Here is a 24519-nt window from a genome sequence, read left to right as displayed (position 1 = left end):
AGGAAGTTTCTCAATCTGACTTCTTGCCAGTAGAGAGTTTGATATGAAAAGATAATCAAGCCTGACAGAGACCTTATGCGGAGTCGAATAGTAAGTGGTGCCATTATCAAGATGGTTCAAACAGGCCCACATATCTATTAAAGAATTATGGTGTGCCAGACTAACTATTGCTCAACATGTTTGTTTTTTTCGGACTTGATAACATTGCCCATGGTCTGTACCTATGCCCCCAACCCCATTTATGTTAAAATCCCACACAGGATAACCGGCTTGGGCCAAGACGCCAACTGTAAATCTAAAAATTCAAAGATACCCGGGTCATCCTCTGTTGATCCATATACTGATCCTATGGTAACTATTTTATCATTAATTATACACTCCAAAAGGACCCATCTAGCCCATTGATCTTCCTTTTTTCTTTTAACTTTGACATCCTTTCTTTTGGACAATATGGCCTCCCCTCAGGTCTTAGTCCCATGTTTTGAATGAGAAAGCAAAAAAATTCCCAGTTATTCCATTAAATAACCCCTTATCCCTTCTACATGAGTCTCTTGGACACAAACAAGATCAAGCCGCATTGATCTCAGGGTAGCCACGACACGCTGCCTTTTGAGATGATCATTCAGACCGCATACGTTGATAGATGCAACACTTACATTCATTAAAATACCTGAAATACCTGTCCCATCCAATTAACCAACCCATCACTACATGTTTGCCTTGTCCCTTCTGAAAATGTTTTCATTCTTTTACTAACACACCTTCTGTGATTGCCCACCCATCTCAGACTTCGTGCTGTGCTGTGCTCCGTGAACCACCACCCTGCCGCCGCCCCTGTCCCCACCCCCAGCTAAACCCACCCCCAAAACCCCCCACAGCTTAAACTGCAGCAGTCGCAATTCCCCCCCTCGTCATGCTTCCACCCTCTATGTCCTTAATGCCAGATATTCCATGGGGAGATCCCTTCTATGTACGGTGTACCGCCCGAGAAGACAAATAAACCCTACCTATTGTCCCTTGTGATCCTTCAATTCAGAAAGATACTGTTGAGCCTTAATCTCAGAATGAAAACATTCTAACATGCCCTTTAATAATATTCTTGAGCCGTGCTGGGTACAATAAGGAAGCCTGATGTCCGAGACTCGGAAGAGGAGCAATTAGCTGTCTCAGCCTCCACCATCTTTCCACAGTAATGTGTCAGAAAACTGGGCAGGAAAAGAATGTAACCCTGTCGAACGTGCGTCTGGCCTCTCGTTATGCCTTATCCATAATCTCTTGCCTAAGAAGGAAATTACCGACATAGACAAGGATTGCCCAGGGTTTTACAACCTGAGATGCCCGTAAGATTTTTCTACGGTCAATGGGATGTGGTGGGATCTTTGTACCTCATTCTCCCAACTCCAGGTCGTCATTTCGGGAAAGGCCTACCTCAGTAAATTGATAACAAACAACCTAACATCCTGCCCTTCAACCCCTTTGTAATCCCCACATGTCTAATGTCATTCCGCCTCTGGCGGTTCTCAAAATCCTCCAGCTTCCATTGTATATCCTCTGCCACCTTCTCCTGTGCCTCCTTAAAAGAGTGCCCCCTAGTGACATCATCTTCCAATCTCCCTGTTCTTTCCTCAACATGGGCGACCTTATCTGCCATATCTTCATACAACTTATTTATTTTCATCATAGAGCTCTGAATTTTCTTAGCTGCTTTTTGAGCTCTCCTGCTCTCTTTCCTGGCTTCACCCTGCATTTGCTTCAGGGTTGTGTAAAGGAGGTCTAGTGAGAGTGCCTGGGGTGGGCTACTTACATTGTTCTGTCCCAGCTGCATATCAGCTCCCCCACCTTTGTGGTAAAGTTGTGATGTCGCGGAATAGTCCCAAAAATATTTCTTATTAGCCCCAATGTTTAATGGACCAAGAGGAGGTTTAGATTTTAATTTTGTCTTTCTCTTCAGTTGGATACCCCTTCTGGATGGAGGAACTTACTGCAGAGTCAGAGTCGCTGGAAAGGCTTCCTTCACTAGACAGCAGGGAGTCTGTATCCTCGTTAAGGTAAAAAAACATTCCCCATCTGGAGTGCCAGGATTTCCCTTGTCCTGTGTTAGCCCATGCACCTGTCTCGCAGCCCTCACTTCACCAGGTGCCGTAGAAATTCTCAGGGGAGTAACTTCAAGGTTACTCACGTTGTCTTTTGAGATATGATGTGATTGGATTTGTGCCCCCATCAGCAGGCTTTCCTCCTTCAAAATTCTGCTTGTCCTGAAGCTCGAGTGATGGCCCCGTAAACAGAGCGCTCGAGTTATCTTGCTTCTTGACGGGAAGTGTCTGAACCAAAGTTACCATTCATTGCCCAGCAACTGCGCCGCACAGCTCCTGACTCGCTTTCAACCATTCCTGCCACCTTCGTGGAGAAGGACTCTTGCAAGGTAGGCTGCCGCAATACCGATTCCTTAGGAAGCCTAGATTCCACCCCCTCTGTGCCAGCTTTTGTTACTGCCGATTTGCATATAGCTCCCGACAAGTCTTTGCCGCCGCTAGATACCGCGGCTCCGCTGCCGCCATTGCCTCGCGGCTCGTCAGGTTTTTCGGTGGTTGCTCTCTGCGGCTGTGTCATACCGTGCTGTATGGGTGTAAAAGCTGCTGGTTCCTTTAGCGCTTCCTGTACGCTGCCATTTTCATGTTGATTTTTCTGGGCATTAGCGTCCTTTAGTTGTTTAGCCACCTTAGATGCCATGCCGAGCTTGCCTCTCAGCCGCTGTAGCCACGTAGAGAGCCGATCCAGATAATATTGATGTATCAGAGTTGTCGTTATGCGAGGAAGCCAGTGGAGCAAAGAAGAGTCCTTAGGCCAGGGAACTAACCAGAGATTTAGTCAGCCCGGGACCTCGAGCATTACTCACAGCACAGTTAATGCCAGGGATTGGGGAGAGAGATACACTGTGACCTCTCGCTGCAGTCAGTCAGGGGCCATCTTGCCTCGAAGATACATTTTCCAAAGAAGGAATTCCTAACACTTCAGTTACTGACAATGGGGTTCAATTTACTTCTGATGAAATGAAACAGTTTTTGGGTACTTTGTCCATCACTCACTTAAAATCCCCTCTTTATTGTCTAAAGGAAAATGGGTTGGTGGAAAGAGCCAACAGGATGAAAACGGATGCCATCCAATTGGCCCTTGTCTCCGAGGACCCTGTTGATGATGCTGTAAGGATGATGCTATGGTCATACCATACTACTCCCATTAGTGTTTTAAGGAGTATCTCTCAAGAGAAGAAATCCAGGTTCCAAACTGACCCCAAACTGGCTCAATGGTGGGTGTCCGGTTTGGGTAGACCGAATGACAGTCTTAGATAAAGTAAAGAGTTATCAAACAGACTACAAATCCAGGTATCACCAGAAATGGAGATTGAGCAAAAGAGAGTGGCACAAAGGTCAGTGGGTTGTTATCAAGAGACCCAAAGTGTCTGCATTCTCTAAACCGTTGAGAATCAAACGTGTTAATAAATCTCTGTGGTATTGGAAGATGACAGTACTTGGAAAATGGACTATGTTGCAAGATGTTCCAAACTGTGCACTCTCAAGTTTGTCAAAGACGAAAGAACAGACACATTAATCCCCAACTCTAAAGAATCGAATGATATCAGGATTCGTCATCCTACTAGTTGGCAAACTGATTATGAAATATAACTTGTTCTATTTCAGCATTATGTGTCAGCGATACTACTGTTTCTAACATTATTGTATTCTCATCTTTCTTTTCTACATGCTCTTCCTTGCAAGGGAGATGTGTTGTAATATGATGTTATATTTAAGTATGGACAAAATTTGTGAATTCGCATACCGCAAATTTGCGTGAAAGCGAATTTGTGGTGCGCATAATTTGTGCGAACGTGCAATTTTTTTTATTTTGGCGTGCTCGCAGGTTTTGTTTTCAGCACGGCTACCGCGAACTTACCCAAGCGGTCGTTTTTGGGCGCGACCTTCTTGTTCGCGGGAGGAAAACAACTCGGCAAACTCAGAATCAAGGTAAGTCAACGCAGCAAGTGCAAGATTGTACTTTTGAAGTGCGAACAAGCAAAAAAAAAAATCGCGAACTTGCGAATTGCGGATTGTTTGGCAATTTCACGCGATTTGCGGAACGCAAAATTACCAAAAATAAGCAAATTTCGCGAGCGGAACAAATTTTCAGCCCATGCTTAGTTATATTACCCTACCTACTTTTCCTCTTCTACCCTTCTTTCCCTTGTCCATCTCTCTCTACCAATCTATCCCAGTTTGGTACTTGCCATTCCATGGAATCTTCACATGAATCTCACAGTAGAAAGTAAGTTGGTGCTGAAGGATCCTGGTCTAATAAACGTAATTCTTCTCTTCTCTGGAGTCATCATTACTTAATAAACAGGAGAAGTTGGACCCTCATTTGTCTCGCAAGCACCGCCGGTCCCTGATTCCTGGTTAGGAGGTGGAACCTACACACAGACAGCTTGGACCGGACCAGTCCACATCCTCCTTAGTATTGAGAGATGTGGAGGTGACACAGAAGTCCCCCCAGAGATTCTAAGGATGGTGATAGCGGCAGGGGTGGCTCAAGCCCCTAAAAGTTCCACGAATGAATAGACACTGTAAGCACAGTCCTAAGAGGGGCTGCGAATAGATCCTGGGTGCCGTCCTACATCTAAGTATGGGTGAAATTTGCAAATTCGCGGCAAACGAATTCGCGCGAATACGTACTCGCAGACCCCAAAATTCATGAATTAGTGTGAATTTGCGGATTTTTTATTTTTGCGTGTTTGCGGGTTTTTTTTTTTCAGTGCGGCTACCGCGAAGTTACCCATGCGGTCGTACATGGGCGCGGTCATCTTGTTTTCAGTGATGGCATTGCGTATTTCCTCTCTGGACGCTCGTTGCATGCTCGCGTTGGGCATTTCGTTTGTACTGGGCGCAATTACATGTTCGAGTCCATATTTGTGTGCTCGCGAGGGAAATATCACGCAAACTTACCCATGTGTTTTTCATTCATTGCCATGGTTCTGGGCATGCTTTTTCTATCCTGCTTTAATCTTTGTAATCCTTTGTTTGTTTGAACTTTTTTTTAATCTTTTTACTCATTATCTATCTCTCTATTTTTCTACATCTATATTTTGTGTTTTTTTCAACTTTTTGTTACTTTAATAAGTACATTTTTGTTTAGCTCTCTCTTTTCTTTTATTTACTCTTTTTTTCCCTATTATTTCCTTCTTTCACCCAGGACAATGGCAAAGGGAGCCGGCAAGTCTAAGGGAAAGAGTCCCGCACCCCGTAGCCGGCTCTCTTGCGGGCGGTTAAGTGGGGAATCAGTAAGTCCCAGGGAGATCTTCAGCACAGTGGTGGTGGCCGCACTGGTGTTCTTTGTACAGCGCCACCTCCCCAAGACCGTCGCGGCAGGTAGCAGGCCCGGCACCCGGTACAGGCTCCCGGGGCATCACCAGCTATGGGGTAATGTGTGCCGGGCCATGTATCGGGAGTCTGGGGTCCGATGCACCTACAACCAGGCGACGCACCAGTGGTCCGACATCCTGGACCGGGAACAAGACCTGCTCGACCTGCTTGGCGTCGAGATCCCTAGGCTTGGTGAGTACTAGTAGCCATTTAATCACTACTTTGTTTTCTCCTGCTCTGTGTTATGATATTGCAAATGTATGTTTTTTTCCAAAGAGCAAGAATGCTGCCGATTACATTGCAGGTAAATTATGTTTCAAAAGCTTCTGTGATTGCAGGTGCTCGTCTGCTCACTGGAGCTGCTACTATGCTTATTTGTTTTCAATTTTGTGCTCATTTGGCCTGGGTGACTGATTATGTATGAGTGTACTTTACAGAACTGCCTAATACTAGACACTAGAGATAATATTGCAGGTAAAATATGTTTCAAAAGCTTATGTGTTTGCAGGTGCTCGCCTGCTCACTGGTGGTGCTACAGAACTGCGTAATGTTAGACACTAGAGACTCAAGCCCAGTCCTTCCTTTGTACTCCTGCCACTAAGAAGAGATAGTGATGGTGTATTGATAGTTTGAGTATATTATTATGACTAGTTATTTGGAAGGAAATATTTTCGTGGTCTGCAATCGTGACGGACTCTGTCTGTCACTTCGCGTTCTGCGGAGAGCTGCCTGCCAGTCCTAGTAGAAACTTTTTGTAGTTGGTTTAGGGAGTTACATAACTTTCCAAGTAGATGGTCCATGAATCCAGCAATACTAATAGCCTAGTAGACCACAGCAGATAGGTCAATATATTTAGTGTAATTGTTGTCTATTTCCCCGAAATATTTAGTTATTGTTTTTTTTTAAATGTTTGATTTGGTTGACAACAATCATCCATGTGTGTGTCTTTCTTTCATGTACATCATATCCCACCAGGGGCAAGAGGACAGAGGTGGAGGTAGCGGCGCCTGCGGAGCAGGAAGGCCAGGATCGGTCGACCGAGGGCTCCTCTGCTGGCGGCAGTAAGTTTTCCTGTTAATATTAATATTTATACTTCCCTATCTTTTACAGCACCGATGTATTACAAAAGTTCCTCATAATTCTATTTTTTTCCTTGTAGACTGTTTCTAAATTCTTATCCTGCCTCTACTATGACTCTCTGTGGTACTACTAGATTATTATTAGTCTGTCTGTGTAGCTAGCTAAGCTTGCACTGTTGGAAAAAGCTGTTAAACAAATCTCCTATTCTATTGAGCAATAGCACTAGGCACTGAGAGCAGACTGGGTTGTCCATAATGTCTATTATTATTATTATTTGTAGGTTTATACCGCGCTGGAATCACACCCGAAGGAGTATCTCCGCGCCAGACAGCTGTAAGAAAAATGTTAAGCAGGGGACAGAAGCACTAATATTGAAACAACACTGTTTTTAGACTTTTCCTGAAAGTGAGGTGATTGGTGCACTGTCTGAGGGAGAATGGAAGATTGTTCCACAATACAGGGCCCATTACAGAGAGGGCACGTCCTCCTTGTCTGGCCCTCTTGACTCGGGGAATCTGTAACAACAGCTGATTACTTGATCGAAGATTGCGTGTGGGGAGATGGGGGACAAATCTTTCGGCCTAGTATGAAGGACCTAGATCGTGCAAACTTTTATGTACCACACAGCAAATCTTGAATTCAATTCGCTGTCGAATTGGTAACCAGTGTAGTTTGTCAAGAAGAGGTCGGGATGGTGATCTGGGGGGGGGCATTTAACACCAGTCTTGCGGCGGTGTTCTGCACTACCTGGAGCCTATTTAGGATGCCCTCATTTGCTGCTAACAGTAAGCCGTTGCAGTAGTCCAGGCGACTAAGTACAAGAGCCTGGACCAGAGTCTTCCTGGAACTGTCAGGCAAGAGAGGGAACACTTTCCGGAGTAAGCTGATGACATGAAAACAGGACCCCACTGTGGTGTTGGTATGATGTTGTAATGTGAGGTTCTGGTCCAGGCGTACCCCCAGATTTTTTACCACCTGTCTAGGGAGAGGAGCCACACCTAGGCTGGCTGGCCACCAATCTGGGGTCCACAATATTTTGGCTTCTCCGAACAGCATGACCTCGGACTTCCCCACATTGCATTGGAGGACGTTTTTTGCCATCCAGTTGGAGACAGCTGTCATGCCATCCGAGAAGGCTTGTCTTACAGCTGGAGTAAAGGTTTTAAAAGTGAATAACAACTGAGTATCATCAGCGTAAGATATAGATACGAAGCCATTAGTTCTCATAATTCCGGCCAAAGGAGCGACATATACGTTAAAAAACGTGGGGCTGAGACAGGAGCCCTGAGGGACCCCTTTGGTGATTTTTGACGGAGCAGAGCGGAATGCCCCCATATTCACACACTGTGTACGATCCGTCAGGAAGCTCGTAAACCAAACTAGAGCTGAATTTTCCAGACCAATCTCCTCAAGCCTTTTAAGAAGGATGGCATGAGATATGGTGTTGAATGCTGCTGGTAAGTCCAACAGCACCAATACCACAGACAGACCCTTATCTACGGACATACGAATATTTTCCATGACAGATAATAGAGCGGTTTTGGTACTGTATTTTGGCCTGAACCCTGATTGAGAATGGTCCAGGCACCCGGCACGCTCAATGAAGCTTGAGAGATGATAATTGACATGCTTCTCAGTTAATTTACCTAGGTAGGGTAGTAAAGATATGGGGGCAGATTTATGTTGGGAATGTGCCACGTTTGCGTCACGCAACTGCGGCGTAAACGTGGTGCATCCCTATGACCCATTTACAACGTGACGCATCTAGGCAGATGCTTCACGTTGTAAAGCCTTGCTCCACTTGTGGGCGTTCTGGCGCAGGGTGGGCGTTCCGGGGCAGGTGCGCCTCGCAAAAGTGGCTGAGTGAAATCTATAAGATTTCACCCAGTCACTTTCAGGCCAATGCTGCGTAAAAACCCTGCGCCTGCTTGAAGCAGGTGTAGGTCTTGACGCAGCATTGTAAAGATGGGGCACCCCCGAGCCTTGCTGGAGCTGCGTCGCGCTTGCGACGCAACTCCAGCAATGCGCCACCTTTACGGCATAGATGCGTCACGCATCTGTGCCGTTTTTGCCCCATGGTGCGCCGCATTGTAAATGCGGCGAACCATGGGTGGCGGAGCAGCGGTGCAAAATAACTAGCGCATCCCTGGGGATGCGCCAGTTATCATAAATCTGCCCCATGGGCCTTAGATTGGACATGTCTGACCAGGGAGCGGAGGAATTTTTCCTAATCGGCCTTACTAGAGCTTTCTTCCACTCTGATGGAACTGTACCCTCTGATAAAGAGAGGTTAATTAAGGTCTGGATCGTCGGGCTGAGTGTGTCACCTATTGTGTGCATCACTTGGGCAGGGACGAGGTCAGTCGGGCATCCTGACTTCACTGTGCCAATAAGGTTGTTAACCTTATCCACCGTGATCCCAGGTATAATGGACATTTTAATAGAACTAGTCTTCTAAATGTATATGCTTTGACAATTCCAAACAATAAAACCTCAATTGCCACTAAGAATAAGATACTAGTTTACTTGTTGATTGGATAGGAGGACATATTACTACTGTTGTATGGGACTATTCTGCACATACAGAACTATGGACAAAAAATGGGGCATTGATAATAATAGGCGCAGTTAGACTTTCCACAAACCTAAGTCATAACAGAATTTGAACCCCCATTCTCCTTACTGACTACCTAGTGTGTCAGTGTCATTATTTAGCTCCCAAAAGCAGCGATAATCCCCAATGAATATACAGCCAAGAAAATAAGACTACGGAGTCAGAGTCCCGACCTCTCAGAGTCGCGGACTCATGCTTGCAAATTGCAAACCTTTTCGCTCACTCAAGTCAAAGTCAAAGTCAAAACAGCTTTATTAGGTGACAACGAGGCAAACACCATAAAAGCATACTAACACACATTTATCTAAGTGAAAGATAAAAATACATTCTGAATATATCTCACGTATAGAAATTAATTGATATTATATGTGCAAATTTAGACTACATTGGAATATCACAGATGAATTATAAAATCCATTTTTCAAAAACTCCTTAAAATACAATCTACCACTTATTCGCCCAATAATGTTCAAATGCATACAGTGCAAAGGGATGCGGTCAAGAGAAGAACGGAGTTACTCATCATATTTCGCTCACTCACTCATGACCAAAAACCACAGAGTCTATGTAAGTTTTAAAGCTTTAATAAAAGGAAAACAACTAGCTCTGTGTGTACTCTATAAAAATTTAAATTGTGCATTATATAAAAACATTTATTAAAATCAACTTCAAATAAGACTAACGGTGAACGACTGAAAAGTGGCTGATTTCACACATTAATTGTGGGAGAGCCCTCACCTGGTTGGAACTTTAAGTCTTGGTGGGGATGAATCGTTGACGACTCCGACTAGCATTCATATGATCTTTCTCTTGTTCGTAGAAGGGAAGCTTCTGTCTGTTATTAGAAAAATGGTGCGTGTTAAAAAGCAAGCATTCATCAGTTGTGCCAAAAAGTGTAGCTTCACATTTTATGGCTAAGCATTAATAAAAAACACCCTTGCCTGAAGAAAGGGACATTTTTATTTTAGACTAAAGAGTCACAAATTATTACATTTGTTTATGTAGTACTAGTAACATTTTTTCATTCCTAGACAAAATAGGGAGTGGTGTATATGCTATCTAAAAATATTAAATATATTTTCTGGGCGTAACACCATCGGCACAGCCAACCACCAGTGCCGGGGCCAGCGCGAAGGTGGTCACTGCAGGGGCGGATGCTGTGCCACAGCCAGCAGAAACTGCTGTGGGGGATGCCACGGTAGTGGCGGGCAGTGGTAAGCTATTATATTCCTTACTTATTGAGATTGCAGAGTGGGCTCTCTGCAGGGGTACACTTTACTATTAAGAAGACTTACAAATTTAGAACTATGTTTTTGTCAACCAGGTAGGAGTCAAAGACAGTCACCCTTGACTTCTCATTGGTTGACGAGTAACCAATGGCCTCCTCTAAATTTGACTTCAACTCAGCTGTGAAAGTTTTATCGAGAAGCCAAGTCAGATTAGAGATGAACTTGATGGATGGGATGAACGAAAAGGGAAAGAAGGGTATAAGGAAGGACAATCGAGTTAAAATTAATGACTGGCAAAGAATGATACATGTGAAAAGAGGACTACGTGGGTGGGTGAAACAGAAACTGTATGTGTGCGCAATATATCCTTTGGTTCAAATTCAAATACAAGTCAAGCACGGATGCATGGCTGCCGGTTTACAAAATAAAATAAGAAGGTTGTTTTTCGGTGAGAAAAAGGGAGGTTTGTCCAGTTGAGAGTCAGACATTAAGAAGAATGATTGACATTTACTTTGAATGGATGGATGCCTGGATGGGGTCTTCCTCATAGATAGCATAGGTGTATATGACAGAGTAGACGGTCACTGGATGAAGAGTGTTGAATGAATGAATGAAAGAAAAAAGTATTTAATAAAGCGCACTATGGCCAAGCGGCTTCCTGGCGCTGGGGACTAAGCCACAAATCACAGAAGGGGCCACTGAGATTTAACAGGAGAACGCCTGAGAAATTAGGAAGGTTTTTAAAGCTTTGCGGAAGTGGGAATAAATGGGAATAGAGCGTATGGACAAGGGGAGGCAGTTCCAGAAACGGGGGGCCAAAACAGAAAACCTGGTGCCACCCGTTCTGGTCTTGCGGAAGCGGGGGAGATGAAGAAGGGAGAGAGTGGAAGAGCGAAGAGTGCGGGTGGGGACGTGAGAAGAGATGAGGGAACTAATAAACAGGGGAGCAGAGCGGGCCTGAGCTCGGAAAACTAGGCAGCCTAGTTTAAAGAGGGATCTCTGGAGAACAGGAAGCCAGTGAAGGGACTTAAGTGCCGGAGTGATGTGAGAGGTTTTGGGAAGATGGAGGATGAGCCGGGCAGCCTGATTTTGAATTGCCTGTAGGCGACGAGTTTCGTAGGCAGGAATGCCCACGTACAGGCCATTTCCATAATCAAGCCGGGATGTAATAAAAGCCAAAATAATAATTTTGAGGGCATCCAGAGAAAAGAAGCGGGAAATATTACGAATAAGACGAAGAGACAAGAAACAAGAGGAGACAACAGAACTGATTTGGGCGTGCATAGAAAGATCCTGACTGACCCTAATACCCAAGGTGCGAACAGAAGCAGCAGGTACAGGGGGAGGACCAAAAGTGAGGGGCCAAAAAGAGGAAGACCAGGGGTTAGAAGAGCCGCCCGTCAAAACCATCTCCGTCTTGTCCGGGTTGAGTTTCAAATGATTGAAACTCATCCACTCAGATATAAAAACCAAAGTAGAGCGAAGTTTAGGAAGGGAGTCAGAGGGGGAAGAAAGATCGAACACGAGCTTGAGGTCGTCTGCGTAGTTATACACAGAGACCCCCATATCGAGAAGGGACAAGATGAGAGGGTAGATATAGAGATTAAAGAGAAGGGGGGAAAGAGAAGAACCTTGGGGAACCCCACAAGAAACCGGGCGGGGAGGGGCAGAAAAACCAGGGAGGTGAACTGCTTGGGACCGTCCCTCAAGAAAGGACGTAAGCCAAGACAGGGCAGAACCCCGGATACCCGCTGCGCCAACACGGTCGAGAAGGATGGAGTGGTCGACCGTGTCAAACGCGGCAGACAAATTGAGGAGGACCAGGGCCTGAGGAAGATTGGAGTCAGCTTTCCCCTTCAACTCGTCAAGCACAGCGAGAACCACCGACTCCGTGGAGTGACCAGGGCGGAAGCCCACCTGATGGGAGGCCAAGAGATGGTTCTCCTCGATATAGATGGACAAGCAAGATGTTACATGACTTTCGAGGATCTTACCCAAGTAGGGAAGAAGAGAAATCGGCCAAAAGTTGGAAGGGAGTGATGGTTCAAGATCGGGTTTTTTAAGGATAGGTAAGACGATAGCCGATTTAAGGGAAGCAGGAACTAAGCCCTGGGTAAGGGAAGCATTAAGAAAGGAAAGGGGGGGCGCTGGGCAGTTAGAGAAAAGAGTTCTGAGGATGCGTGCAGGAGCACAATCCACCGGCGATCCGGACTTAACTTTGGTGAGTTGAGCATAAAATGAGTCCAAAGATATAGGCGGGAAATGGTCTAGAGAAGAGGAGGGCGGAGGAGCAACAGAGGGCGGGCCAGGCAAAGATACAGAGGGAATATTAAATTTAATCTTAACGATCTTATCGATAAAATAGTCGTTAAGTGAGGAGCAAAGGATCTGAGAAGGGACGGGAGTAGGGCTGGCACGGTCAGAAGAGGCTAGACTGTGAACTAGGGAGAAGATCTCCTTCGATTTGTTAGCCGAAAGGGCGACCCTCTCGGAAAAGTATTTAGTTTTAGCCGAGAGAATCGCTCTTTTGTATTCATGTGAGAGAAGTTTATATTTGGCCCGAAGAGTGGGACAATATTTACGTCTCCACTGACGCTCAGATCGTCTAAGATCTAACTTGAGAACTTTTAGGTCGGTATTGAATCATTTGTGGGCGTCATGGGGGCGAATGGTCTTAACCCTCCTAAATGGGGCAACCTGATCGCAGGAAGAGGATAGCCAGGTTCTGACCGCCTCAGCCTGAGAGTCAAGAGGAAGATCAGAGAGATCAGGGGTAGAAGAGGCTAGGGCGAGCGAAAGAGAGTTCAGATCAACCTGATTCCAGCTACGAGCGAGGATATTTTTAGGTAAAGGGGGTTTGTCAATGGAGCCCAGGTGAATAGAGAAGGAAACAATAGAGTGATCCGACCACGTGCAAGGAAGGATGGTAGGGGAAAGGACCGTGCAACATGCTGACCAGATTTGGTCCAGTATGTGACCCTGGTCGTGTGTAGGGGCAGAAACGTGAGGAGAAAAATTGAGGCAGCGAAGAGTGGCCGAGAAATCTTTGGAGGACAAGTCCTCCTTAGGATCGCCAGGCCAGAAATTAAAATCGCCTAAGAGAAGGACCGAGGAATTATTAACCACAAGCGTGCCCAAGAGTTCCTGAAGGATGGGTACAAACGAAGGCATGTTTTGAGGAGGACGGTACATAAGAACAACCGTAAGGGGAGCTGAAAGATTAAGTGAACGGGCCACCAGGTAGTCCACATTGGGTATGGGGGAGTAAGAAAGAAGTTGAAATTGCAAACTTGTTACTTTGAAGAGCATGTAACACCGCACATCCGTGCCAGAGTAGCAAAGCCGAGGAAAGTAGAAGTTGTAATTTTTCAGACTACTACCATGACTAGTAACAGTAGTTTGCAAGCACAGCATATATCCAGCGATTACGGGGTCCACTCACTCACCACCTCTGTTAATAATTTTGTATACTCTGTCATTCATGTGTGGCCTATCGGTGGTTACTCAATCAAACACAAACACCTAAATGTCATCATATGTGTAAGCAAATATCCTGTGAAGGGATAGATGATCATATAAATTATCTTCTTCATTTTCCTTTTGTAGTAGTCAGGGGCAGGGCACTGTGAAAGTTAAATTAATTAAGCAGTAGCCCTTGTAACAGAGTATGGCCAGTGCCACCCGTAATAGAAAAGTAAGAGCTTCACCACCTGCATGTACTGGACTGGTAACAGTAACGCAAGTCTGTGTCATCATGGCTTGCGTCTGTTTTTCTCGGGTGCAAGTTGACTGCGCTGGCATTATGCCGGCTTCCACAAGTTTACGTACCAATTTTGCTAAACAAGAGAGAAGAAGAAGACTGATGTACTGTCTGAGTCTAATGTAGTGAGTCCATATAGTGCTAGTAGAATTCCTGAAACTCCCCCTAATGTTAGAGCAGAGGCCGACGAAGTCGGAGGTTAGATAGATACATGCCACAAATGTTATGTACTGTGCTTGCAAGTTGCTAGTGCAACTGTGACACAACTTTCTGCTGAATTATTTTTTGTTAATCTTAAAGAGCATTGGTTACAGTATGTTTTTCTTTCTTCATATAGATACTCCTTCCAAACTAACAAGGAAGAGTTGGCTATCCGGACCCGGCAACGGAAGCTGGAGGCAATTGTCGCCGAATATCGGCTGCTGGTGGCTCAAGAGGAGGAGGATGGCATGCAGTCTACAACAACAACATCCACAACAGCTGCATCCTCCTTTGCTGCCCCCGGGTCATACAGCCAGCACAAACCTCAAGCGGTAGAAGGCCGTGGTCCGGCAGCCACCGCCGCTGCCGAGCAGCAAAAACAACAGCTGCCTCCCACAGTGCCTGCAAGTGCAAGGGTCGTGTGCACCGCTTGACCCTGAGAGTGTCCAACCTTGAGCAGGAGGTGTCAAGGCTGAAAGCCCTGCTCAAGGACCTCCGGAGAGAGCAGCGTGACCACCTGGCCAAAGGACACCGCCGGCGGAAGTAGAGAGACTGTCCCTTGCCCCTTTTTTAAAGACTTTTGGGGGGGGTGGGAATTGGGCTTTGGGGTTTAAGGACTGGGGACATCGATTTCATGGACATTGGTTGGGGTTAGGGAAGGGCGTGGGTCTGGTCTGGTCTTCTTGTGGGATAGTTTATTTTTATTAGGGCTCAAATAATTACTTATTTCAACTTAAACATAGCATCCTCGTTTTTTTACTATTTTGCGGGGGAGGCAGGGGGGTTAACTGTACGTTTGTTTTCCTGAAACTTAACTGGCTGGTTGATTCAAATTGTCTAATTGCCCAAATGTGTACAAAAATGCCACTGACAGAATTAGTAAATTCAATTGTCCTACTACTTTACTAGTACTACCATCAGTCTCTCCTCTCCTTCTACTCCATTATTCTTCCTCCCCCAAAAAGCTTATCTTACCTGTGATTCATGTTTGAGAATAGGGATAGGCGCAGGGCTGGCTGCATCGTAAATGGAGATTAAGGTTGGCTATGGAATCCTGGATGGATGAATTTTCATTGTTGTGGTGGTAGTAGTAGTGGTACACACTGGTAGTAGCAGCATATGAAAAAAAAGGAAATTAAACATTGAGTGGCCTCAGCGGAGCATAAGAACAGTAAGATAGATAGTATAGTACAAAAGAACAGTGCCATAAATTGTAGCCTAGAAAAACCAAAGGTGATGATGGACGGAGCGTTGACAATACAAACACTCACCCCCAGTCAACTGATCTGGGTTCAATCCATCACCGTTCTTTAGCTCACTCTGCCACCCCAGTTCAGACATGGCCATATGCAAATCAGCCTGACCCTGTGCCTCATGGGAACAGTCCAGCCCGAACTGCCAGGCCATGTCTTCCCTGGACCGGAATCAAGCTTCCCAGGACCGGTTTCTGGCATTACAGCCGTCTTCATCCGGGCTTGCTTGACTCCAGTGGCAAAGTGAGCAAGGGACTCACGTCTGAGCATACCCTGCCAACTTAGGGCAAATAAAGAAAAACCAAAGGTGATGATGGACGGAGCGTTGACAATACAAACACTCACCCCCAGTCAACTGATCTGGGTTTAATTCATCACCGTTCTTTTGCTCACTCTGCCACCCCACTTCAGACATGGCCATATGCAAATCAGTCTGACCCTGTGCCTCATGGGAACAGTCCATCCCGATCTGCCAGGCCATGTCTTCCCTGGACCAGAATCAAGCTTCCCAGGACCGATTTCTGGCATTACAGCCGTCTTCAGCCGGGCTTGCTTGACTCCAGTGGCAAAGTGAGCAAGGGACTCACGTCTGACCATAAATTGTTGCCTAAGCAATGCTAAAGTATTCAAAATATAAGTACTAGTTGCGTGGAGAATGGCTACTACAAGAAATAGTACTGAAGGTGAAGGACACAGCAGTGTATGAGTTTGTCACGTGTAGGAGGAGGATGTTGTTGATGATCAATCCACTTGATGGTGCACATGAAATTCTGATTTGATTTGCAAATATTCATGGGTGTGTGTCAAGCAGAATAAGAATATATCCTCGGATTCCTTCACCAGCCTTGAAATTGATTTTCTGTTGCTTTGACCTTATCCTCCCCAGCAAGTGTGTGGAATTATTGTTGTCATATAGTCACACCTCAATGAAAATCACACAGCCCGACAGAAGAGGGTTAGGGTTTGAAAATTGGATGGGAATGGTGGGTTTTGGGAACGTTTTGTGGAGAGAGGAAAAAAACACAGCATGGACAAACAACAAATGAAGAAAAAAAAATATTTGGATACAAAGATATCCATAAATCGTTTAAGGGACATAAAGGAAGTACTACTTACTACAACTTACTAAATATGAAGAAACAATTTAACAGTACAGGGCTGCAGTAATTACGCAATTTCACTTGCCTGTCTGCCCTCACAGAGAATAAACACTTATTAGTACATTAAATTCGTTTTAAAAATAGGAAAGAAACTGATCAAATAGCTGTAGGGATGAATTTGAAGTAGAGAGCAAATGCACAGAGTCACACTCATAGAAGTTCACAACAATAATTCAGTTTGGGAAGTTGCATGCATCCGGCCATTCCTCTTATTCGCGGTACTCCTCCATTACATCTGACGGTCTGTCGATCAATCTTGGAGACCAGAGACACTGTCCACTGCCTGCCTGGCGAATGCGGAATTGCGGATTGCTAATGGTAAGCCTGAGGTAATGTTTTTCCCATCGCACATGGTAAAAGCAGCCTGTAATTGTTGATAGAAAAACAGGAAGGGATATTAAAACACCACGGAGAAAAAATATAAGGTACGGCGTGTAGTGCAAAAATAACACTTTCACTTTCAGAGGCGACAGTGTTGCATACAAGCATCATTTCTAAAGTGCGTACTCTGAGTCTCCTTTTCAAGGATAGTAATTAGCACACAGCAGGCCAGGGCCATGTAGACGGTCAAGGCAGGCACCAACCTAATGTAGCATACCTCTTTGACACAGACAGACAAAGCATATCTAATTTTTTTGCAGCAAGCCACATAGCCGCAATTTAATTTGCATGAACTGCTGTCTGCACTTTGGCATAACCCTGCACTGGCTCGACCACTCCATACCACGACTAGACAGACATGTAGTTATGTTGTGGTTATTGCTGACTTGTTTACCTGTTTGCCACTCACGAAATGGCCATAGTTATTCCAAAAACTGACAATGATGATCCATCAAACCCAGTGAGTGACTGTGAAGAATAAAGATATTATGTAACTTTGATCATCAAGACTCATCATCATCATGGTATATTGGCAAACTCAATGTTGTTCATGCAGTCACAGTCTACACACATAGAGTCTAAGGACATTTTCCATATTAAAAAATGCAACATAGTGGCCCCTGCAGTAGAAGTACAATTTCAATTAAACAAGGTAAAAAGAGAGTAGACTTGAGTTACATTTAGTGTGTAAAAGATTAAATAATAACAGAACACATATGATTCATTTCATGCACAACAAACAAACAGCAATTACTTTCATCAGAACCAAACAGCCAGTGTTGTCCACTGCATGCCATCTCATTATTCATTACCTGTTCCACTTTGTATCTGTATCTTCTTGTTCTTAAAGTGAAGGAACACAGGGAAGCCTCTCGTGTCAATTTCAGACGTAACAGTCAGCAATCAGCATATAGTCAGTAATTCCAGTCCCACTTTTTTTGAGGGGACGCGTCTGAGTAGCGACAGTTTCTTGATTCTGCATAATCCAGCCATCTGCCTTGAGGGAAATGGATAGGGTGAGTGGAGGAGGAGGATAGAGGAGCATGACTGAGTTGTGAACTTGTAAACTTCAGGAATGCAGACAGCGGCACCTTCAATAAGGAAATAAGACTAAGACAGTGCTGCTGATGGATTTGTTGTGATTAGAGTTTTGTTGTGGTAAAAGTTGCAAACAAAGAAAGACACAGGAATAAAAGTGAATAAGGATGAAAAAAAGGAAGTCACTATTTCAGGCCTAGGTGTCAGGGAAGTTGAGCTTGTCCTCAAACTCTGTGAATTGGAAACAGGAGTAGGTCAGCTAACAGAGAAGAACTTCCGTCACCTAAGTCGGTGTCCTCTTCTTCCTGCATGGATTCACCTATTTTGTAATCTGGTGGTATGAAGTGCTGATTCATCTTGATCATTGTGAACCTTTTCACATTTTTGGGTGAGAGGCGGGTCCTTTTTGAAGTTTCAATGGCACCAGCTGCACTCAAAACACGTTCAGAAGACACGCTTGCGAGTGGGCAAGACAAATAATTTAGAGTCAGCTTGGTGATCAGTGGCCATTGACCCCTTTCCCATACCAATACAGCAATGGGTTGTAATCAATGAAGACTTCTGTTCGGTCATCCAGATAGGCCTGCACCATCCACTCAAGGTCATCCAGGGATGCTCCACTTTGCGTACCATCTGTGGCCTTTGCATCAATACTGGAATGAGCAAACCCTTGATGAGTTATCCAATCCGCTTCCGACAATATTATGGCTCGGCCTGGTGCAGGTGAGGATGATGATGATATGGTTGCTGGTGTCGGTAACGGCTCTGTTGGAAAGTGACTGCCTTCTGCCACAGTAGTGGACCTTGACGCCGGATGGCCTGCTGATTCAGTAGTACTAATGGCGGTTCCTTCAATTTCCTGCCGCTCTTTTTCGAACCGAGTGGCTGATAGAGCTAGCCAATGTTTGTACTTTGAAACATCTGCTTCATAAAAAGGAATGAATATATTGCTGGCCAGTGCCATTTTGTACCGTGGCTTCAGAATAGTGGCACAAATGTAATGTTGTTCACAATGTATTCCTTTAAACCTTACATTTTCAAGTAAGCGGGTTAAAAAGCTCTCTGCCAACTGAAATGTGTCTTGCTTGTCAGTCCTAAGTAGTGTATGCATAAGCAATGCTAATACATCCCCACAGGCGGCACACCAGATGAAGGAATACTTCAAATTGTTCATCCAATGTATTTATTTGTTGAATGAAGTTATTCATCAAAACAGATTTGATATTGTGTTCATATCAAAAAGTTCATATGTAAATCCAAATGAGGAACAATCAAAATTGGCAACTCCAATGCATTTCGGGCAGTGCCCTTTCTCAAGGAGTTCTGCAAAGAAGACAGGATAAGGTAAGGATCGAATGTGGTGAGCAGAAAAGTATTAAAAAACAGTGAGTTTGTTAAAAAAACGGGAGTGAAAAAACGGGAGTGAAAAAAGCATAGGCTGTCCTGCAATCAGTTGAATAGTAACTTAAAGTGCCGATCAATAGGTGGAGGCGGGAATAACTAAAGGAACAGGTATTGGAGAAAATCTGTGCTCATATCCGTGGGAGTGTGGTTAATGGGACAGAAGACGGGATAAAAAAACGGCAAGCAAGGCGCGCTGATAAACTTACTTGGAGTACGATGTAACGCGAAGCGTCACTAACAGGTTCTGGGGCATTCCGAGAACGCTACAGGGAAGAGGCCGCCATGGCGGTAGAAAAAGAGAAGGGTAAAAAAGATAGAAAAGGGACTAAGTCAAAAGGTAGGACTAAGAGTGCCGCTGGAAGCGCCATGTTGGAGTGGTGAAATAAAGGTTGGAAAATGAAGTAAGCCAAAATTAAAAGGAAAAGGAAAAGGAAAAGGTGTAATGTGAAGTTAAAAAGATTGAAAAAAGGACAAAGAAAAAAGTTAAATGGAAAACAAACGCGAACTATGAGAGACAATGTATGATAATAAATACAGTAGTAGACAATATGATATTATAAGTAACAACTATACTCAAAACGATCGTTAAGACCGAAGGGCTTGTAGGTCTGCAGACGGAATATCCATTCCAGTTCTCTTTTGAGAAGATGTTTATTGTTGTCAACACCCTCTCTCTTGTTGACAGTCTCAAGGATGATAAATTGCAATTGAGCAATGGAATGGCGAGCTTCATGAAAATGTTGTGCGATGTTAGATTTTTCATTTTTGAGACGAATGTTAGATTTATGCTCATTCAAGCGAATCTTGATTTTTCTCTCAGTTTTACCCACATAAAGTTTCCCACATGGGCATTTTAAAGCATATATCAAATTGGCAGAATCGCAGGTAGCATTTACTTGGAGTTTGATGACGTTACCTTTCATGGGATGACAGATAGACTTGCCTTTAATGACAGAGTTACAGTGGCTGCAATTGAGACATGGTTGAGTGCCTCTATGTCGTCCGGATGTGGTGCTGGGACTAGATAATATTTCCTTTATGTTTTTGCTTCTGGTGTGTGCAAACAGGGGTGGAGGTTTAAACATTTCACCAAAATCTGGTTCGATTTGGAGAATCTGGTGTGCCGCCTGTGGGGATGTATTAGCATTGCTTATGCATACACTACTTAGGATTATTTTCTGGCGTGTTTCGGACGGAGACACAACCCACGAGTGCACCCAATAGACTTTCTAACCTAACCAATACCTGCTGAATAACTCTGCTGTGCATCACCAATCACCACATCGATTATCTCTTGCTTGTCAGTATCATCTTTGAACGTTGAAGACATAGTCTTCAGTTGGTGCTCTAGCATGCGCAACAATGGGATAACTTTGCCCAAAGTACAGTCCTCCCTGCTGACTTCACGCGTGAAGATCTCAAAAGGATGAAGCATGTCTGTCAGGCTTTTAACTAGGTCCCATTCCTCCACCTCTAGCCTCATGTCTTTCATAGTAAAACCCCGTGGGTTAAAGACATACTCATTGATTACCAAGTACTGCTCAAACAGATGCTCAAGCATGTAGAAGGTTGAGTTCCAACGTGTTGCCACCTCCTGGATGAGTCCTCAGACTGGCACTCTACGGACACGTTGAATGATCCTCAGCTGCTTCCGGGCCTTTAAAGAATGTCTGAAATGTGTTCAGATTCTTTGGCAGGTGATCAGTAACTTGCTGACTTTGTTTTCTTTTTTCCAGAAATCTTGAACAACAATGTTAAAACTGTGCGCCAAACACGGCACTCTGAAATAGCCACCATCATTCATGGCCCTAACTATATTACTGCCATTATCCGTATTTTTTTATTGTAAATATTTCCTCTGTATTTTAAACTTATTTGCACTAGCGATTTCACTCTGCACCACCAGTTGATTTTAAAAAACTTGGGGCTAGTGAGGCAATCGCGCTCTTTGTGCTAACTTACCCACGAAAACACGTAGTTGCTGACCCCCCATCGCAGCCGATTAGGTGCTGCTCGGGGTGTATTCACTCAGGCGCCATCTTAGGTGAGGCGAGGAGCAGGCGAGCGGTCTAGTGCTCGGCCCCTCCCGCCCTCACAACTATAAAATGGTCCCCTTACCCAGGAAGCGCAGCGGACGTGTGCAGCGGGCGCGCCGGTGGCGCACCGAATGCTCGCCAGAGGCGAGCCCGTCTGCGCCCGTCCGCGCCCAACCGGGACCCGGGCCGAGGCATGCTGCCCGGTTATGCCCTTATTCCCGCTCTGAACTTCTATCCTATAACGATGGCCATGGTCACATATCAAGACATGCTTACAACAGAGCTAAGAATTTGGGGGTCCTGGCGGGTTGCCCATGCTCTGGAGAAATGCCTTTTACATCTGGCTCGGACCACCTCAGTCGGGCAAAGCCCACTCTCCAACCTCGTTCCCTGACCCTCTTCTACTTAAATACCCGCTCTCTTGTTAAACACTGTCATATAGTTACTGCTTATCGATATATTGTGTTAAGTTAGCATGAGCTTATTAAATGTTTAAACGCCATTTTCTCCTTTTGCTGCTTCTGCACACGACACTTAATTGTTGAATTAGCTTTCAACCTGCAAGCACGTTGTGATTTACATGAGAATAATATGGTATTGCTTTGATATCAGCTTTGCTTAGTAAACTATGTCTGTACAGAGAGTGCTGAAGCCTCAAGGATAACTCAACACAGAATTATTGTGAAGTCTGATCTCCGCACCTTCATAGACATAACATAAGTGCAGCTCCTGCCAAATTCTGGCTTTAGGCGCGTTTTATATTGCTTTGCTTAGGGCACAGATAGAGACTTGATGCGGTTCGCATGCAGAGAGAGCTGGTGGAAGCTGATGTGATCTCTTCATACTAGGATCTTGAGGTATGGGCCCGCCCTGCTAAAACCCAAAGAGACCTTCTTAGATATTAATATAATATGCTAGTTAGGGAGGGTGAGAAATAGGTGTTGTTAACCCTTATTCATTACAGCATCTTAGCATGCTGTCACCATTTGCTTATTATGGACTAGTAACTATGCTAATAACTTTGCTTCTGATAATATGTTTCCTTGTATTATCTAAGATACTGCGTTTGAGAAAACGGCATTAGTAAATAAATATTTCAAATGTGCACGTGTCCTCATTTACTCCACGTTCTGGTTTGAAATGATTATATAACGAAAGAGTGTTCATGTGTTCCACGATGCCTGAGGTATTGTAAGTTCATGTTCTGGTTTATCTAAACATTGGGAGCTTGTTATGACCAATGAGACACTGTAGCTAGCTCGGTAAGGGGATTTTGGGTACTGAGGTGAGTTTTGGGCCACCCTAATTCACTGAGGTTCCAAATCTCTATGCACAGTTCTGTAGGAGAACGGAATCCCTGCGACATGGCGCCCAACCGTTGGTGGTCTTATATCATGACACTCGACCTTAACCCCTTCACTGTCATTTCCGGAAAACGGTGGTGTCGGACAAACCTACCTATTTTTGAAATAGGTCTTTTCAAGCTTGAATCTTTCTAAAACGGTTTCCTTGAATTACTACCCAGTTGTGCTACAAAGTTTCCTTTGTTTTTCTAAATTCCTGTGCAGTCATGGCCCAGCCTGTGGACATTCCTCAGCATAGTCGAATTGCTGTGCGCAATCATTTGCAGACTTACAATGTTCCCATTGACGGCTTGGCTGTGATTTTGGTGGTGAGTGCGGATGCAGCTTACCCGTATGAACTCTTTTATTCGTGAGTGACATTTCCGGCTGTGGACGCAAATTATAATGTGTTCCACACTTACACTCCCTCACCTGTGCTGAATGAATATACTCCGTACAGGTCAATGGAAATACCTATTGATCATTGGAAGCATCGAGTTTGGTTTGGTGGCGCCCTACCCCATTCTTTGACCGCTCCGAGGTTAGGTCCTTTGTCCATTCCAGGCGCAAATTGGCCTGTTCTGGCGGGATTTACTCCTCATCCTCAACACGGCAATTGTACCTTAGCGGAGGTTCGTAGACTACATGTGGTTTCTATTGCCGTGATTCGTGCGTTAGTGCAATACATAGGTCGTCATCTCCCGGGTTTGCCCCCGGGGGGTCCGACTCTTCCAGCAGGTCAGGGAGCTTTGAAGCTCAGTCCGGTTATGGTCAATGCAGAGTTTGGCAAGCGTCCCCAGGACAAGGATGATTTTCCTTTCTGGCTTGCCGAGAAATTTGACCAGCTGGAAGCAGTATTTCCTAATACAACTCCTGGAGGTAAACATAGAATCTTGACGATTAGTTTACCGAAGGATTTAGCACCCGAACTCGCTGACTGTGAGACCTGGGGCAATACTTTTGCAGCTGTCTATGCGAGATGTTATGGCACTCCATCTATGGCTGTACTGCCTACGATCATTAAACGTGTTCAAGATGATCACGGACCGGAGGCGGCGGTTGAATTGGGTATGCGCCTGTGTGGCTCCTTTGATATAGTTTGCGATCTCATTCTTGCTAATGTCAAGGGAGATGCAGTGAACTTTCAGGTGGCTAATGCTTTGGCGGCAATCCCCGATGCTGAAAAACCCCGTCAGTTAGCGAGGATTGTTGTGGCTGCTTATAAAACAGTGGGTCGCACTAGTAAGGGTCTAAAGCCTTTTTTCTATAAAGGAGAAGAAGCAACCCCAAGGGCAGGCTTCAGAAACAGAAGTTCAGCCCCAGTCCAAAAAACAAAATTGGCCTAAGAAACAGAAACAGGGTAAGCAACAGCAACAGCAACAAAAACAGGAGTCTCACCCTGCGGCTCCTATGCCTGTGCAGACAGAACGTGTTTATCACTTGCGCGATCGCACGACGATTAAATCACCTGATCGATTTCAGGTTTCTGATTAACGCTCTCCTCGTTCCTTTCAGGACTCATCGGCCCGAAGACCGGTGGTGGAGGAGGCGGAAGGGGTCGGGGTGGTCAGCAAGGACGTGACCAGCCCCGCCAGACAGACGGCAC

Source organism: Lissotriton helveticus, chromosome 4_1 (assembly GCF_964261635.1).
Source record: "Lissotriton helveticus chromosome 4_1, aLisHel1.1, whole genome shotgun sequence".
Lineage (NCBI taxonomy): Eukaryota > Metazoa > Chordata > Amphibia > Caudata > Salamandridae > Lissotriton > Lissotriton helveticus.
The sequence above is the reverse complement of the archived record's forward strand: the minus strand, read 5'-3'. Positions refer to the sequence as shown.